Source organism: Aquarana catesbeiana, linkage group LG02, assembly GCF_042186555.1.
Source record: "Aquarana catesbeiana isolate 2022-GZ linkage group LG02, ASM4218655v1, whole genome shotgun sequence".
Classification (NCBI taxonomy): domain Eukaryota; kingdom Metazoa; phylum Chordata; class Amphibia; order Anura; family Ranidae; genus Aquarana; species Aquarana catesbeiana.
The window spans coordinates 708,990,534-709,009,730 of record NC_133325.1 but is presented as its reverse complement, the minus strand read 5'-3'; the positions used below and the strand labels follow the sequence as shown (position 1 = coordinate 709,009,730).

The 19,197-nt window shown below is 42.9% G+C and overlaps 1 protein-coding gene across 3 annotated transcripts in view; it reads left to right on the top strand.

Annotated features, from left to right (window-relative positions):
* ST3GAL6 (ST3 beta-galactoside alpha-2,3-sialyltransferase 6) overlaps positions 1-19,197 on the top strand; it is a 322,642-nt gene that overhangs the window by 61,960 nt on the left and 241,485 nt on the right. The window contains exon 1 of one of the 3 annotated variants that reach the window (XM_073616974.1): positions 18,123-18,249. The exons of the other annotated variants lie outside the window; for them this stretch is intronic. The gene's annotated coding sequence lies outside the window, so the exon portion shown is untranslated. Of the gene's footprint in view, positions 1-18,122; positions 18,250-19,197 lie in introns of those variants that run through there. 3 annotated transcript variants of the gene reach the window in all.

The window sequence follows — 19,197 nt, the reverse complement described above, 5'->3', positions numbered from 1 at the left end:
TTGTGACACAAAGTCGCCTCTTTGTGTGCAGCAGTCTCCTTTCAATCCAAAGTGCAGAATCCTAAAGGGGCGAGCATATCAAATGGTGATTGTGGTGCAGCTACACTTCAAAGTGTATCTGTAGTCAAAACTTTTTTTTCTTTTAAATTTTATACAGAGTAGGGAAAGACCTTTTTTTAAGGTTTTTGTTTTTTGGGGGACTGTGTCTTGTAAGGGGGGTTTTTACTTCCTGCCCTGGAAACACGACGGGAAGTGAGTTGAAATCTGAAGAAATCACCTTTTTAGATCATTGTCAGTGGGATGTGTGTCCCCTTTAAATAATTTCCCAGTGATGAGTAGAAATTCTCCTCACTGCAGACAAGAGAGCATTCTAAACCACGCAAAAGCTCCAGGGGTATTCTGGCCAAGCGGCTGCACTATAAGCATTTTTCTGCTTTTTAAGATTGCATCTCTAGGCTATATATAATGTAGCTGGTTTCCAAAAGCACAATTATTCAGGTGTCCTTTTTAACCTCTGTGAGGAAGTTATTTATCATTGAGGAAAGGAGTAAAGTCATTGATCTTTTTTCTTCTTTGTTTTAGTAGAGTGGAACACCTAATTATGTTGTTGAATAGACATAAGGGAGACCCCACCCTGAGCTCTTTCTTCAATCGTTCCATCGCTCCTCCTTGAAGTTGGATTACAGCCATCACTTCTGCTACATGCCTGCCGGAGCAACTACTTGTGTGTGACGGCTCATTACTAATGCAGCTGAAAGGGGACTTTGTGTCTTTTAGAACAACACGTACATTCACTGGAGATGGCCTCTTATTTATTCTTTAAATATTCTGGGGTTTATTTCAAAGAAAATCTAGAAGAAATGTTTGTTTGCATAGAAGAAATAAGGTACAACCAAGTGAGGTGGTACAACCAACCCTCCAGAGGTGGTTCTGGCCAGCTCAGTAGATTGCTTTAAGAAAGGCCTGGATACTTTCCTAAATGTACATAATATAACTGGGTACTGACAATTATAGGTAAAGTTGATCCAGGGAAAATCCGATTGCCTCTCTGGAATCAGGAAGGAATTTTTTCCCCTGCTGTAGCAAATTGGAGCATGCTCTGCTGGGGTTTTTTGCCTTCCTCTGGATCAACTGTGGGTATAGTATTGGGTATATTGGATTGTACGTTTTTTTTTTTATTTTTTTTATATGGTTGGACTGGATGGACTTGTGTCTTTTTTCAACCTGACTAACTATGTAACTATGTAATATTCAGAAGATGACAATGCATAGCAAAGGGGTGTTTTGGATTGCAGTGAAAAATTCCATCATTCTCTGTTTTTCTTATATCTCTGAAGATTTGGCCAAGGCAGAATTGGGAAAGCCCACACCTGATTGTTTTGTAGCTCAAAGCTCCACATGCCAAATCCCATAGTTTTCAGTTGCTCCCGTTCACCTGTGCCTAGTGCAGCTTAAAGCTCGTAGCTCCAAAAAATTCATGAGCTTTTTTCTTATTTTTTTTTTTTTTTTTTAATGCTACAAGTTTTAACTGATTTTTGGCCCCACTAGACTTCAATGAAAGCACCTGAAAAAGGCACGAAAATGCTTGTATCATGGGTTGTTTGTTGACCGACTACCCAGCTTTACATTGGGAGGGGGGAAAGAAATTGTTCAAACAAAAACTCCTGTGCAAACAACCAAAGACACTTAGCTCAAGTGTGAAGGCAGCCTTGGGCTCAATTTTTCTGCTCCTAGAAGCTAAATAGCGTTATCCTAGTAGTAGTGTCTATGCACACTACTTTAGGGCAGGCTATTAGCAATTTTTGAGCTTCAACGTCTAGGAGCAGAAAAAATAGTTTTTGTAGAGTTTTCTTTATTTTTTGGGAGAATTTTTCCAGCAGAAAAAAATGCTAAATGCTTCCAAAACCTTTTTTTTCCCCTTACTTCTTGTACGGCAAAAATGCTAAAAAAAAAATGTATCCAATGTTTTTTGCAGCTTTTTTGGAGCTTGTGAAAAAGGCTATTGTGCATGGAGCCTTAAAGTGGTGGTTAACCCACTGTGACATTTTATATAAACTTCTGTGTCTTGTTATGCTAGGTGCTCCTGTCTCTGTTTTACAAAAAAAAATGCTGTCTGAACCTGATTTCCGAGCGCCACTCAAGTGACCAGCTGCTTCTCTCACCTTTCGATCTGACAGCTAGAGTGGGAGGGGCCGAGATTCCCCTGTCTACATCGGTCTGGACAAGAGGAGGAGAGAGCTAGCCGGTCATGTGAGCGCCGAGCGGCGCTCTGAAATCAGGTATAGACAGCATTGTTTTTATAAAACACTGAGACAGGAGCCCCTAGCATAACAAGACACCGAGGATTATATAAAACCATAAGGCCTCATGCACACTGGACATTATAACAACATTATAAAAACGCTAGTAGCTTTTCAGTACGTTTTCCAACGTTCTTGCAATAGCGTTTTTAAGCGTTGTGGTGTTTTGTTTTTTTTCAATGGGATCAAAAATGTTAAATGCTGGTGAGTAGGGGTGCAACGGATCAAAAATCTCACGGATCGGATCGATCCTCGGATCAGAGTCACGGATCGGATCATTTTCGGATCAGCAAAAAAAAAAAAAAAAAAAAAAACCACCACACAAATCTTGTTACACCCACCGGAGTTTTAGATTTAAAAGCTATTTTCAACACAAAAGCGAGCTTATATGCATAAATACAGTATTTGTGCATATAAGCTCAGTTTTGTGTTGAAAATGGCTTTTAAATCTATAACTCCGGCGGGTGTGACAAGATGTCCGCTTGCCCCCTTCTCACTCTATCATTATTGTACTGTGCAGGAGTGTGGGGTGTAGCAAGATGGCGGCGACGAAACGTCACTTCCTGTCGAGACAGCGGCCGCTTCCGGGTGTACTAAGATGGCCGCCGGCTCCGGAGCTAGGCCGAAGCCGCGGCCTTTCCTATGGCTGAGGCCGAAAAGTGCTCCGCGGATCGCGGGTGTGCCGATCCGCGGAGGGTGATCCGTACGGATCACGGATCGGCAACGATCCGTTGCACCCCTACTGGTGAGCCACGTTTTTGAGTGTTTATCTGCATTTTTTGGCGTTAGAGCTTTTTTACAACTGAAAAACTCCTCTCAGAACCTACCCACTAGTTTTTTTTTGTTTGTTTTTTTTTTTTTTTTTTTTACAGCCAAAAAACGTTATTATTATTATTATTATTATTATTATTATTATTATTATTATACAGGATTTATATAGCGCCGACAGTTTACGCAGCGCTTTACAACATTAGGGCAGACAATACAAGTACAATACAATTCAATACAGGAGGAATCAGAGGGCCCTGCTCGTTAGAGCTTACAATCTAGGAGGGAGGGTCAAGTTATACAAAAGGGTAATAGCTGTGGGGTATGAGCTAATGGAGAAAATAGTGCAGTTATTAGATGGAGGCAGGATAGGCTTCTCTGAAGAGGAAAGTTTTCAGGGATCGCCTAAAAGTGGATACATTTGGAGACAGTCTGACAGATTGGGGTAGGGAATTCCAGAGGATGGGCGAGGCTCGGGCGAAGTCCCGGAGGCGGATATGGGAGGAGGTGATGAGGGAGCTAGAGAGCAGGAGGTCTTGGGAGGAGCGGAGATGGCGATTAGGTTGGTATTTAGAGACTAGGTTAGTGATGTAGCTGGGGGCAGAGTTGTGGATGGCTTTGTAACTTATTGTTAGTATTTTGAATTTAATTCGTTGGGCGAGTGGCAGCCAATGGAGGGATTGGCAGAGAGGGGTAGCAGACACTGAGCGGTTTGTAAGGTGGATAAGTCTGGCAGCAGCATTCATGATGGACTGCAGGGGGGATAGTCTATTTAAAGGTAAGCCAATGAGGAGGGAGTTGCAGTAGTCAAGGCGAGAGATAACCTGGGAGTGAATCAGGAGCTTTGTGGTTTCATTGGTTAGAAAGGGACGTAGTTTAGAGATGTTGCGGAGGTTGAGGCGGCAAGCTTTGGAAAGTGATTTGGATGTGGGGCTGAAAGGAGAGTTCAGAATCCAGGATAACACCTAGTATCCTGACATGTGGGGACGGGTGGATGGTTGTGCCATTGCTCTTGACAGAGAAGTCAAGGGAAGAGGCACGTGGGGGAGGAAATATTATAAGCTCAGTTTTGGACAGGTTGAGTTTGAGGAAGTGGTGTGACATCCATACAGATATGTCGGTTAGTAAGTTAGTGATGCGTGAAGAGATTGATGGAGTGAGTTGAGGGGTGGAGAGATAGATTTGCGTGTCATCAGCATAGAAATGATATTGAAAGCCGTGAGAGGCTATCAGCTGACCCAGGGAAGAGGTGTAGATTGAAAATAAAAGAGGTCCAAGAACAGAACCTTGGGGGATCCCGACAGAGAAGGGAAGAGGAGTGGAGGAAGTAGAATTGTGAGTGACACTGAAGGTGCGTTGGGATAGGTAGGATGAGAGCCACTGAAGAGCACAGTCACGGAGACCGAGGGAGTAAAGTTTTTTGAGGAGGAGGAGGGGGTGGTCAACCGTGTCAAAGGCAGCTGAAAGGTCCAGAAGTAGGAGTACAGAATAGTGTCCATTGGTTTTTGCAGTTAGTAGGTCATTTGTGAGTTTTAAAAGAGCAGTTTCTGTGGAGTGTTGAGGGCGGAATCCAGATTGAAGGGGATCAAGAAGGTTGTTTTTAATGAGGTGGTCACTCAGTTGGTTGTAAACCAGGCGTTCAAGGAGTTTAGAGGAAAAGGGGAGCAAGGAGATAGGGCGTAGGTTGTTAAGATTAGTAGGGTCCAAGGATGGCTTTTTGAGTATGGGGGTGACCAGTGCATGTTTTAGAGCGTCGGGGAAGATGCCAGAGGTGAGGGAGAGATTGAAGATGTGGGTTAGAGAGTGTAGGATAGGGTCAGAGGGTGACCATAGCATTTGAGAGGGAATTGGATCCAGGGGACAGGTGGTTAGGTGGGCGATAGAAAGGAGTTTAGCAACTTCATCTGTAACAGCCTATGTGTGCATTGACACATAGGATAACATGACTGTAGAAAAAAACATCCAGTGTGCATAAGGCCTAAATGTTATTTCAGCAGCAGGAGGGGAAGGGTCCGTCACTGACACCGAGCAGACAGGCAGGGAGGAGAGGACAGAGTAGAGACAGGAGGGCTGCGAATGACGGAGGCACATAAACTGACCACGGTGTCAGGGCTCAGCAGCCATGATAAACCATGGTCAGTTTACAGGGGGGAGGGCAGAACCAGGCAGGATCAGACAGGTATTTCACGTGATACAGGGGGCCAAATTACACCGCACAAGCACTGTGCTGTGTAACATGCTTTAAAAAAGGGACAGGATACTTTTTTTTTTTTTTTTTTTTCTTTTTCTTTTTTTCTAGGGTAACAAATGGTTTATATTGGTTCTAAAGACAGGAGGTTTTTTACTTTAATGCATTCTATGCATTAGGATAACACACCCCCAGCTTACCCGAGTCCAATCTCGATCCAGCAATGTGAACGAGAGCCTTGGATCTCCGGGAACTCACCCTCATTGGCTAATACACATAGGGGAGCGAGGAATGTGAACACATTCGTAGGCTGATTATTTTCTTTTTTTTTTTTTTTTCTTTTTATACAAGCCAGATTTTTTCATATTTGGAAATGTGAAGCATATCATTTTGTTGCTGCTTCAGATATCATCCATAACCTACAGTTTTGTTTTTTGGTCAGAAGGCTGTATGTTTTCTGTAAGGCCTCACACTAGTGCTTTGGCCCCTGTGCATCACGTTTGTGGGTGCCCTGGTTGCACAGCTGCAGCATCCAGCCCTGCTGCCAAAAACCTGACAAAATCTATGAAATATGTGATGGTTGGATGGTACTCCTGTTTAGCATGTACAAGGACCAAAGTGCTAGTGTGTATGAGGCCTAAAGCCTCGTACACACTAATAGTTTGTTTTTTTCGTTCAACCCAGTGGGCTGAACACAAAAAACTGACCACTTAGGAGGAGCCGCTGTACTAACAATTCGTTGTTAGTACACCAATCTCCCCTGCTTTACTACTGTGTTCTCACAGGGGAACGCCCCCCCCGCCAGAATACTCCGGCCAGCACTCTTAGCCATTGGCTGATCGTGCTGATTGGGAGCCGATCGGTCATGGCCCATCGACAGAAGCTGGCTGAACCGGCTGCAGTACACACGGCCCGATGCCACCTGACATTCGGACGGTGTGTACTAGGCTTAAGGGCTGTTGACTATAACAGAGCTTTAGCTTTCCTTCATTTTAATCTGCTTCCTTCTACACAGTGGTGGAACTTGACTGCTCCTCCTCCTAACACACGTCTATGAGTCGACCAACACTGACAATGCACTCCGTATATGGCTTTTATATTCATTGTAGAGTTCAATTTACTTTGTCTCTAGTGTCTCTATTCCCAAATATTCACTTTAAATACAAGAATATGAAAGAACAAGTATATGAACACAGAAATATTAACTCCTAATGTGTTACTATGGAAAATTCAATGTTCTTCCCCTAGAAGTAGTCTTTCGGTTTTGAAATAAAATCTGGCAACCATCCATGTCCGTTAAGTGTGGAAACATTAGATGCTTATTTTTTTTTTCTTTACAGTGAAACAAATACGTACTGGCTTGCTTTATGTCATTGTTTGCATAGGTAAGCCAGTAAAAGCTTTTTTTTCTGTGTTTGGTCTGGTCAAATGTCTGCCAGGAGGTTAGACCTTAGAAAACCCTTTGTCCAGTAAAAATGATTCAGGTAAAACAAAAGTAAACAAAGGGGTCATATCCTTTAAGCTGCTCGCTCTTGTCCTGAAAGCAGCTTGGATGATATGGTAGATGGTTCTTTGTGTTTCATGCTCAGACTGGCCACCACATACACTTAGTACATCCAGCAGTGAAACCTCCCCAATAGAAATTGTGAATCCGCACTTCTCCAGCTAACGATTGCCAGCTTTTCACCTCAAAAAAAAAAAAAGAGGTGTATATTTACAGCAATGTTTTTACCCCTAAACAATATACTCCTTTAATTTTTACTTGCCAAAAAAATGAAATAATTTTTAAAATGCTTCCACTAAACATGCCTAGTGTTAATGTACGTTTAGACATTTTTACACTCCTCAAATGTTTTTTGTGCCAAAATGCCACTGCTCCTGGATGCACTGGCTGTGTGTTTTTTATTTATTTATTTTTTGTGTGCATGGGGCGCATAGCCTAACATGCTGGGGCACGGAGGCAAAAAAAAAAAAAAATGCCAGATGCCCCTAACAGCCACTTTGAAAAAGTCCAGTGTGCTAGAGGCCTATCAGTCTATATTCACGTGTGAGTTTTTTTTAATTACTACACCCAAGTGCTTAGAAGATTTAATTAGTATGAGAAGAGACATTTAAATTGGAGACATGAAGTGCATGAAGAATTGAAAGTTGTTTTAGTTGGAAGCTGTAATTATAGAACAGAAGCTTAGATTGTATTTCATGTCACATGAATGAAGTGTATTCCTTTGCTTGTCCCTTAAAGGGAAACTGTAATGGGTTTTGATACGTTTTCTTTGAAAGTTTATAACCAGATATTTTATATTATGTTATTATTGTTGCTATAAACCTATTACAAGTTGTGTGAAATCGATTTGCACTCTAGACTAAAAATGTTGACAGTGCCTGTCTTTACTACCAAAAAAAAACAAAAAAGGTCTGCTGATCAGGACCCAATCGGTGCTCTCAGCCAATGACTGAGTGCGCTGACCGGTGTGTTCTGGGGGGGGCTTGGCAATACACAATAGCTTAGCGGGATAGATCACTCTACTAACATTGGATTGTTAGTACAGTAGCTCCTCCTGCGTTCTTCAGTTTTTTTTTTTCTTGTTCAGCCCTCTGAGTGTGTACCAGGCTTTAAGATACCCAGACATTACACACACCAATGCAGGCTTTAAAAACAACAATCGGTCATACTCACCTAGGTGGCTGTAGCATCAGACCCCTGCCGCATCCTAAGGCTGCTTTCACACTGAAAGCGCCAGCCGTTAGTGGTAAAGGGCCAGCCATTTTTAGTGGAGCTTATGTGATGCTTTTCAGCCGCTAGCGGTGAGCTTTCAAAGGGGTTTAAAACTTCCGTGGCGCTTTCAAAGCGCTTCAGAAGCGCTGCCCATTCCCTGCAATGGGCAGGGGCGTTTTGGGAGCAGCGCTCCCAAACCGCCCCAAAGATGCTGCTTGCAGGACTTTTTCTAACGTCACGCAAGCACACCGCCTGGGTGCGTGAACGCACCCATTGCAATGAATGGGAGGCAGTTTTCAGGCACTTTACAGGTGCTATTTTTAGAGCTAAAACGCCTGAAAACTGCCTCAGTGTAAAAGGGGTCTAAGACCTGAGTGATTAGCGTGGTCTTCAGAGAGCAGTGACTGTCAATCACCGGCTCTCTGTTTTCTGCTCTCTGTCTCTGTTCTGCCCCTCCAGTGAACGCTGGAGGGGGCATAATCCCTCAGCGCACAGCCAACCAAAGCTTCAGCTAGCAGAGATGGCCGCTTTGTGAGGGAGTGTCTGTCTCCAGCTCCAAGCATTTGCCCAAGGCAAGCAATGGCACAAGCAATGCAGAGGAAGGGGAGGACGATGGTGACTGACTTCTTCGTTATCGTATACAAACATGCATTTTTCAGGAAAGCAGATAAGACTAGTTTAGCATTTGAAAATAGCTCAAAGCTCCCTATAAAATTGGCATGGAGTCAGATTCATACACAGTAAGGTCACATGCATGCGTGTGTGTGTGTAAATTTCATCTTGAACTATAGAGCTCTTTAACTACTTCAGCCCCTGACCATTTGGCTGGCCAAAGACCAGAGCACTTTTTGCGATTCAGCACTGCGTCGCTTTAACTGACAATTGTGCGGTCGTGCGACATGGCTCCCAAACAAAATTGACGCCCTTTTTCTCCCACAAATAGAGCTTTCTTTTGGTGGTATTTGATCACCTCTGCGGTTTTTATTTTTTGTGCGATAAAAAAAGAGTGGCAATTTTGAAAAAAACACATTATTTTTTACTTTTTGCTATAATAAATATCCCCAAAAAATATATAAAAAAAAATTTTTTCCCTCAGTTTAGGCCGATACATATTTTTGGTAAAAAAAAAAATCGCAATAAGCGTATATTGATTAGTTTGCACAAAAGTTACAGCGTCTATCAAAATAGGGGATAGTTTTATGGCATTTTTATAAAATTATTTTTTTTTTTTTACTAGTAATGGCGGCGATCAGCGATTTTTATCGTGACTGTGACATTATGGCGGACACGGACAATTTTGACACATTTTTGGGACCATTGGCATTAATACAGCGATCAGTGCGATGCGAGTGCATGGGTTCCGCCTCCAAGAGCATACCAGACCCTTATCCGAGCCGGGTAGGTCAGGAAAGGGGGTGGGGACGAGCGAGCGCGCCCCCCCCCCCCCCGAACCGTACCAGGTCACATGCCCTCATGGGGGCGTGGGTGCTTTGGGGCAGGGGGGGCCCTGAAACACCCTTGTCCCCTTGATGAGGACAAGGGTTGTCGGGGTCTGCGGGCAGGGGGCTTATTAAAATCTGGAAGCCCCCTTTAACAAGGGGGCCCCCAGATCCCGGCCCCCCACCCTATGTGCATGAGTATGGGGTACATTCATTGTACCCCTACCCATTCACCTAAAAAAAAAAAGTGTCAAAAATAAAACACATTACATGTTTTTAAAGTAATTTTATTAGGCAGATCCGGCATCTCTTCCCTCCTGTTTTCCCCTCTCTAGCTATTCTGTGTCCTCCGCTGGGGTCTGGGTAACCGGAGGCCCACTCCTTATGACGTCACCACCCCTTCATGCCCCGGGCAGTAACATCATAAGGGGTGGGGCCTCTGGATGACGTCACCCGGTGACTCCGCCCCATGCCAATATAAGTAGTGGCATACCTTGCACCTAGCATTAGAGCGTGAGAGAGCGTTAAGTCAACATGGGAAGAAGAACAGAGGGAGAAGACAGCGGAGAAGACAGGGCAAAAGAGCGAAAAGATAGCAGAGGAGACCCAGCAGAAGACATCTGACAGAGGGAGAAGAACCGGAGAGGGGAGAAGAACCGGCAGAGGCTGAAGACATCAGTGGAGGACACAGTCAAAAAAGGAAAGAGCCACATCGCAAGCGTGGACCTTCCTTCTCGGCACACAGTTTTTTGGTCCCTCAGGGTCCACTGATGAAGGCACAAAGTTTTTCAAGCCCCCCTCGGGAGGTTCCAAGCGACCCTGATCGGGCAAACTGAGAGCGGGGTTCTCCAGACCCACAGATAAGGCTCCTTCGGCATGAAAGAGCGCCCTCATCCGCAGTCCGGCTGGGGCGATGTCTTTGCTCGTTTCCGGGCCCGTGGACCTCTCTGATAAACGACGTGGGTCCATGAAGTGATTCTGTCTGGTTACAAGATCGAGTTCCAGTCTTGTCCCCCAAGCAGATTTTTTCCGTCCAATCTGTGTCTGTCTCCGGACCGCTTGTTAGCAAGGCCTGTTGCTTTAAGGGGTGATTGTCCCGGTTCCGGTGTCGGAACGATTCCAGGGTTTTTATTCAAACCTGTTTATGATCCCCAAAAAAGAGGATAAGGTACGTCCGATTCTGGATCTCAAGGCCCTGAACCGCTTTGTGCGGGTGCATGGCACATCTTCATCAGGGAAAATTTCTTGCCTCCATCGACATCAAGGATGCCCACCTGCATATTCTGATATGTGCAGAACACCAGCGGTTCCTCTGTTTTGCTGTGGGAGAGGAGCATTATCAGTTCGCGGTGTTACCCTTTGGTCTCGCCTCTGCTCCTCGTGTCTTCACCAAGGTGTTGGCCAGTCCAGCCTGAGCTTGTTTGCTTGGGCTTCTCCTATGGGTCAATTCGTTTTGCACTCCTGTGACCTGTTTTCTGCAGAGAGCGATCTGAAGTACACTCTCTACCTACATCACTGGAATCACTCCAGGCACCGCGTCATCATGGCAAAGTCTGGATCCGCCAGGTGCCTGGATTGATGACTGTCTCAGCCTTTCAGCGAGCCGCTTCCCGCCCCTCCACAGCTCAGTGCTCCAGTGAGCGTGGAGGAGCAGAGAGGAGAGGTGCTGATTGACAGTCAGCAGCTCTCCTCTCGGGGATCTGTGAGAACTGAGCCATTGGCAGTATTCAGCAGCTCGGTTCTCAGTCCAGAGGCCATCGGGGGACAGATGCAGCATCGGAGCGATGCTGCTTCCACCTAGGTAAGTATAAATGGGCAAAAAAAACAAAACCTATAGGTCTCTTTTAAGTGCTGCACAAACTGTTGGCGCTATATAAATCCTATATAATAATAATAATATTGGGGCCAATTTAGACAGGAGACATTTAACCTACAAGCATGTCTTTGGAATGTGGGAGGAAACCGGAGTACCTGAGAGAACATACAAACTCCAGGCAGGTAGTGTTGTGGTTGGGATTTGAACCGACACTTGATGTTTAATCATAGTTTCAGTGCACCGAAAATAATACAGTGCTGCCAAGGCTTGCCATTTGTTAAAATCTTTCACATTCTGCTTTTTGTAGTTAGTTGTTCCCACAACAGCAATATGTGTGTGAGGAGTGCATTAAAGGAGTATATGATTTTACATTTTGATCATAGATACACTACGCTAAATACGTGTGTTTGTATATAATATATAGTTGTGCTCATAAGTTTACATACCCTGGCAGAATTTATGATTTCTAGGCCATTTTCAGAGAATATGAATGATAACACAACAACATTTCTTTCACTCATGGTTAGTGTTTGGCTAAAGCCATTTATTAACCGCTTACTGACTGCCTCACACAGATATACTGCAGCAGAAGGGCACATACAGGCAGATTCACGTACCTGCACGTTGCCCTTTAAGAGGCGGCTTGCGGGCGGGCACGCGCACCGGGAGCTCCGTGACGATGATCAAGGGTCCCGCGGACCCGATGTCCGCGGGGATACCCGTGATCGTCTCACAGTGAGGAAGAACTGGGAGATGCTAATGTAAACAAGCATCTCCCCATTCTGCCTATTGACACTGTCACTGATCTATGCTCCCAGTGATCTGGAGCGGCGATCAGTGTAGTGTCACAAACAGCCCCCCCCACAGTTAGAAACACTCCCTAAGACACACTTAACCCCTACAGCGCCACCTAGAGGTTAACTCCTGCACTGCCAGTGACATTTTTACAGTAATCAATGCAATTTATTAGCATTCATCGCAGTATTAATGCCAATGGTCCCAAAAATGTGTCAAAATTGTCTGATGTGTCCGCCATAATGTCGCAGTCACGATAAAAATCGCTGATCGCCGCCATTACTAGTAAAAAAAAAAAAAAAATATTAATAAAAATGCCATAAAACTATCCCCTATTTTGTAGATGCTATAACTTTTGCGCAAACCAATCAATAAACGCTTATTGCGATTTTTTTTTTTTTTTTTTTTACCAAAAATATGTAGAAGAATACGTATCGGCCTAAACTGAGGGGAAAAAAATGTTTTTTTTATATATTTTTGGGGGATATTTTATTATAGCAAAAAGTAAAAAATAATGCATTATTTTCAAAATTGTCGCTCTTTTTTTGTTTATAGCGCAAAAAATAAAAGCCGCAGAGGTGATCAAATACCACCAAAAGAAAGCTCTATTTGTGGGAAAAAAAGGACGTCCATTTTGTTTGGGAGCCACGTCACACGACCGAGCAATTGTCAGTTAAAGTGACGCAGTGCCGGATCGCAAAAAGTGCTCTGGTCAGGAAGGGGGTAAATCCTTCCAGGGCTGAAGTGGTTAATCAACTGTATTTACTCTTTTTAAATCATAATGACAACAGAACCTACCCAAATGCCCCTGATCAAAAGTTTACATACCCCAGTTCTTATTGCCCCCTTTAACATCAATGACAGCTTGAAGTCTTTTGTGGTATTTGTGGATGAGGCTTTTTATCTTCTCAGATGGTAAAGCTGCCCATTCCTCTTGGCAAAAGCCTCCAGTTCCTGTAAATTCTTGGGCTGTCTTGCATGCACTGCACGTTTGATATCTCCCCAGAGTGGCTCAATGATATTGAGGTCAGGAGACTGAGATGGCCACTCCAGAACCTTCACTTTATTCTGCTGTAGCCAACGACAGGTCGACTTGGCTTTGTGTTTTGGATCATTGTCATGTTGGAATGTCCAAGTACGTCCCATGCGCAGCTTCCTGGCTGATGAATGCAAATGTTCCTCCAGTATTTTTTGATAACATACTGCATTCATCTTGCCATCAATTTTGACCAAATTTCCTGTGCTTTTGTAGCTCACACATCCCCAAAACATCGGCGACCCACCTCCGTTTTCACAGTAGGAATGGTGTACCTTTCATCATAGGCTTTGTTGACTCCTCTCCAAATGTAGCGTTTATGGTTGTGGCCAACAAGCTAAATTTTGGTCCCATCACTCCAAATTACTTTGCACCAGAAGGTTTGAGGCTTGTCTCTGTGCTGTTTGGCGTATTGTAAGTGGGATACTTTGTGGCATTTGCGTAGTAACGGCTTTCTTCTGGCGACTTGACCTTGCAGCCCATCTTTCTTCAAGTGCCTCCTTATTGTGCATCTTGAAACAGCCACACCATGTTTTTAGAGAGTCCTGTATTTCACCTGAAGTTATTTGTGGGTTTTTCTTTGCATCCCAAACAATTTTCCTGGCAGTTGTGGCTGAAATTTTAGTTGGTCTACCTGACCGTGGTTTGGTTTCAACAGAACCCCTCATTTTCCACTTCTTGATTAGAGTTTGAACACTGCTGGTTGGCATTCTCAGTGCCTTGGATATCTTTTTATATCCCTTTCCTGTTTTATACAGGTCAACTACCTTTTCCTTCAGATCCTTTGACAATTCTTTTGCTTTCCCCATGACTCAGAATCCAGAAACGTCAGTGCAGCACTGGATGAAAGATGCAAGGGTCTGTCAGGAGTCCAGAAATTCATTGCCCTTTTATACACACACACACACACACACACACTAATTACAAGCAAGCTGATCACAGGTGAGGATGGTTACCTTTAATAGCCATTCAAACCCCTTTGTGTCAACTTGTCTGCATGTTATCAGGCCAAAATCACCAGGGTATGTAAACTTTTGATCAAGGTCATTTGGGTAGTTTCTGTTGCCATTATGATTTAAAAAGAGTAAACACGATTGATATTAAATGGCTTCAGCCAAACACTAACCATTAGTGAAAAATGTTTTTGTGTTATTCATATTCTCTGAAAAATGGCCAAGAAATCATAAATTCTGCCAGGGTATGTAAACTTATGAGTACAACTGTATATAGTTTAGTTTTAGATATAAGAACGTGGTATCCTGAGGTCTGTTTTTTTTTTTTTTTTTTTTTTTTTTTTACTTTTTTCAGCGGTAATGTGTATGAGGAAAGTAAACCCTAAACATCTCATCTTGGGATGACATGCTAGGTTTATGAATGGATCGTAAGCAGAATGTCTTCTTTTTTAAATGATTGTCTTCTTAAGGTTTTCGTACACCAGCCATGCTGGCAAAATAAATCTGCCTTCAGGCACAACAGTCGGGCTGCCATTCCAGAAACAACATCATTTGGCTCTGCCAACCATCTGTGTTTATGCCAGTGGAAATGGTATACAGTTACCTCATGGAAAGCAAGCATTCCGACAGCTTTTCTAAACTATTCCTTTTTTCTTGTGTAAAAACTGTTGCCTGGCAGCACAAGTGGGCACTGCTTAATAATGTTGCCCAGTCAGCACTTTTTCATTTACTGCAGCTTTCTTAATGCCAGACTTCAGATGCTGCAAAATGCAGGCTCTATGGTTATAATAGACATAGGGGGTGATTTACTAAAACTGGAGCGTGCAAAATCACGTGCAGCTGTGCATAGTAGCCAATCGGCTTCCAGGTTTTAGGCTAGATTCACACTGCCGCAACTTGAGATTCAACTTGTGAGACCTCAAGTCGCGTGACTTGTGAAATCCCATTTTAGTCAATGAGAGCTGTCTTAAAGCAGAATTTCAGTCATTTTTTTCAACTTTCCATCTATTAAATCTTCTACCATTCTTGTTTTAACTTTGGATAGTAAAACTGTTTTTTATGCCAGTAAATACCTTTTATACAGCCCACACTTACTGTTTCTTGTCTGGTAAAAAGCCTAGGCTTATGACACCATGCACAGCTCGCTCTCTCTCTCTCTTGTGAGAGTTTGCCAGGAAGGGAGGGGGGATGAGTCATAAGAGGGCCAGTGAGAGCTGAAGAGCTGGAGGTGTGCCTCTGTGTGTCTTTGTAAATCCAGGAAGTGAAAAGGCAGCAGCTTCATCTGCCCACAGTAATGGTTGCAGCCAGACTCAGTAGGGAGAGATTTCTGCAGCGTATTTGGCAAGTACAGAATCAAAGTATATATAAAATAATATGCAGTTGTTGGAGGGAAGCTTCAGAATGGCAAAGATGTTTTTATTACACATTATGGGAGCAGACTGCAGTTCCTCTTTAACCACTTACCGCAAACCGCCTTAGCTGTACGTCGGTACTTTCACGTAGAATACTTATAGCTGCCATAACCCCAGTATTTTCTGAAACGGAGGGCGTTCCTCTTTAAGGTAATCACTTTTATCAGTGGCGGGAGTGCCCACCTCCCTCCCGTCGCGTTGCGGTCATCTCCGCCGCTTACAGGCCATTTTTTGCGATTCGGCACTGCGTCGCTTTAATTGACAATTGCGCAGTCTTGCGACGTTGCACCCAAACAAAATTGATGGCCTTTTTTTTCCCCACAAATAGAGCTTTCTTTTTGGTGGTATTTGATCATCTCTGCGGTTTTTATTTTTTGTGCAAAAAAGAGCGACATTTTTGAAACAGCCACAATTTTTTGTACTTTTTGCTATAATAAACTATAATATAATGCTATAATAAACTATAATATAATGCTATAATAAACATCCCCATTTTTTTTTTTAAAAAAGCAAATTTTTTTCTCGGTTTAGGCCAATATGTAATCTTCTACATGTTTTTGGTAAAAAAAAAAAAAATCTCAATAAGCATATATTGATTGTTTTGCGCAAAAGTTATAGCGTCTACAAAATAGGGGAAAAATTTTATTATTTTTGTTTTTTTTTGTTTTTACTAGTAATGACGGCGATCTGTGATTTTTATCGGGACTGCAACATTATGGCAGATACATTGGACACTTTTGACACATTTTTGGGACCATTGGCATTTATACAGCAATCGGTGCTAAAAAGGAATTGATTACTGTAAAAATGTCACTGGCAGGGAAGGGGTTAACACTAGGGGGCGATCAAGGGGTTAACTGTGTTCCCTGTGTGTGTTTCTAACTGTAGGGGAAGGGGTCTGACCTAGAGGAAATTACAGATCGTGATTCCTAGCTATTAGGAACTCACGATCTGTCTCTCCTCATAGAACAGAATAGGGATTTGTGTTTTTTACACACACGAGTCCCTGTTTTGCCTCTCGTGCCCGCGATCGCTCGTGGCCGGTGGTCATCACGACCGTCGGCCACAAGCATCGGCACCCCCCAAGTGCAGTGTTCGCCTGCTATCTCGCTTAAAGGAGCCAACATATAGCTAAGATGGCTCGCGGGATCGTGCCGACCTGCCACCGTATGACGGCGGCTGGTCGGCAAGCAGTAAAAGGAAATGATTTTTTTTTCTTATTTTTTTATTTATTTATTTATTTTTTGCATTTAAGTGTAAATGTGAGATCTGAGGTCTTTTTGACCCCAGATCTCACATTAAAGAGGTGCTGTCATGCTTTTTTTCTATTACAAGGGGTATTTGAATTCCTTGTAATAGTAATAAAAATTATCCAGATTTTTTTTTTAAAGGGGCAGTGTAAAAATAAAAAGTAAAATATTTTTTAACGTGTCCCGTTTTGCCGTGGTCGCGCGCAGAAGTGAATGCATATGTAAGTCACACCAACATATGTAAATGGTGTTCAAACCACACATGTGAGGTATCGCCGTGATCGTTAGAGAGCGCAATAATTCTAGCAAAAGACCTCCTCTTTAACTCAAAACTGGTAACCTGTAGACATTTTAAAGTTCGCCTATGGAGATTTTTAAGGGTCAAAGTTTGTCTGCATTCCACAAGCGGGCACAATTTTGAAGCGTGACATGTTTGGTATCAGTTTACTTGGCGTAACATTATCTTTCACAATATAAAAAAAAATCGTGCTAACTTTACTGTTTTCTTATTTTTTAATTAAAAAAAGTGTATTTTTCCCCAAAAAATTGCATTTGTAAGACCGCTGAGCAAATACGGTATGACATAAAGTATTGCAACGACCCCCATTTTATTCTCTAAGGTGTCTAAAAAAAAATTTGGTTTGGGGGTTCTAAGTAATTTTCTAGCCAAAAAAACAAATTTTAACTTGGCTCGGTCCTTAAGTGGTTAATTAGCTTCGACTTTAGAAAAGGTTCCTGTACTACTTCAAGGTGACTTCTATCCGACTAGGCCATTTTTTGCTATATGGCACTGTGCTGTACACAAAATGTATGTGCTTTTTTTTCCCACAAATAGAACTTTTCTTTTGGTGGTATTTGATCACCTCTGTGGTTATTTTTTGCGCTATAAACAAAAAAAGAGCGACAATTTTGAATAAAAAAACAATATTTTTTTACTTTCTGCTATGAAACAGTCCCAATAAAAAAGTTTAAAAAAAAAACACTTTCTTCATCAATTTAGGCCAATATGTATTCTGCTACATATTTTTGGTAAAAAAATTCCCATAAGCGTATATTGATTGTTTGTTTTTTTTGCAAAAGTTATAGCGTCTACAAACTATAGGATATATTTGGGGACTTTTTTTTTTTTTTTTTTTTTTAATTGTTTTTACTAGTAATGGCGGCGATCAGCTATTTTTAGCGGGACTGTAACATTGCGGCGGACAAAGTGGATACTAAGTGACACTTTTTTGGGACCAGTGACACCAATACTAAAATCAGTGCTCAAAAAAAATGCACTGTCACAGTATAAATTACACTGGCAGGGAATGGGGTTAACACCAGGGGCGTTTCAAGGGTTAAGTGTGTGCCTGCGAGGTGCTTTCTAACTGTGTGGAGGACGGATACACTGGAGGAAAAGAAAGTTCTCCTGTTTTCAGCTTAGCTGAAATACAAGATCTCTCTTTTTCTCCCTGACAGATCAGAGCGGTTTGCCTTGGTTACATAAGCACACTGCTGCTCCATCTCGCCACAGAACGATCACAGCGGGAGCGGCGTACGTGCACCCCCTACACCGTGTGAACAAAATCACATACAGGTACGTGATTTAGCGCCCTGCCACAGTATATATGCGGTGGGTGGTCCGGAAGCGGTTAATGAAGTTGCCTCCAAGTTGGATCCTTATCTTAATTGATGTGATTTGGATCCGACGTTAGAGGTAGATTACACAGGCATTCCTTGAAGTTACTTCAAGGTCGTGCCAAATCGCCTGGCAAAGTAGCACTGTAAGTTGCGACTTTCAGATCGCGTCAGTTCGAACTGAGACTGAACCCACGTTCACGTTGGGCCGATTTGGCATGCGATTTGACATGTCAAATCGCATACCAAATTGGAGCCTATTGCCGGCAATGACAACAAGCGACATCGACTTTGCTGTGCTGCAACGATTCCCAAAATTAGTTTCTGCACTACTTTTGGCAACTTCGTGGCGATTTCAATAGACCTCTGCACATGAACTTGCACAGATGTCTGGCAAATCGCCCGCGATTTCGGACTGAAATGCCGGTTTGAAAATCGTGCGAGTTCAGCTTAACTCACACGCTTTCAAACCTGCTATCAGTGTGAATGAGGGCTCATTGTCAAAGCTTAATTGAACAAGTTGAAGTTGGAAGCTGATTGGCTATCATGCACAGGTGCACCAGATTTTACACTCTCCAGTATTAGTAAATCAACCCCATAGGATTTGGCATCCTTAGCAAAAGGAAGACCGCTGCCCATTCCTGATTCTTTTGGCCAGCAGATGTTGAAAGACTCCTCTGATGACACATCTTGGTGAAAATAGTGATCAGTCTTGTATGGTGCTGGCTTATATGAAAGGGGAGATTCTGGCAACTACATGACAGGCAGTGCCTAAATTCTGCTCTGGGCTTTACAGCTGTTGTCATTATGAACATGGTCAACAAATGAAGTTCTTTATGTTGGCTGCTTAATACATTTATACCATTTATAGATCTTCGGAGGAAAGAGGAAAGTGATGGCAATTTTT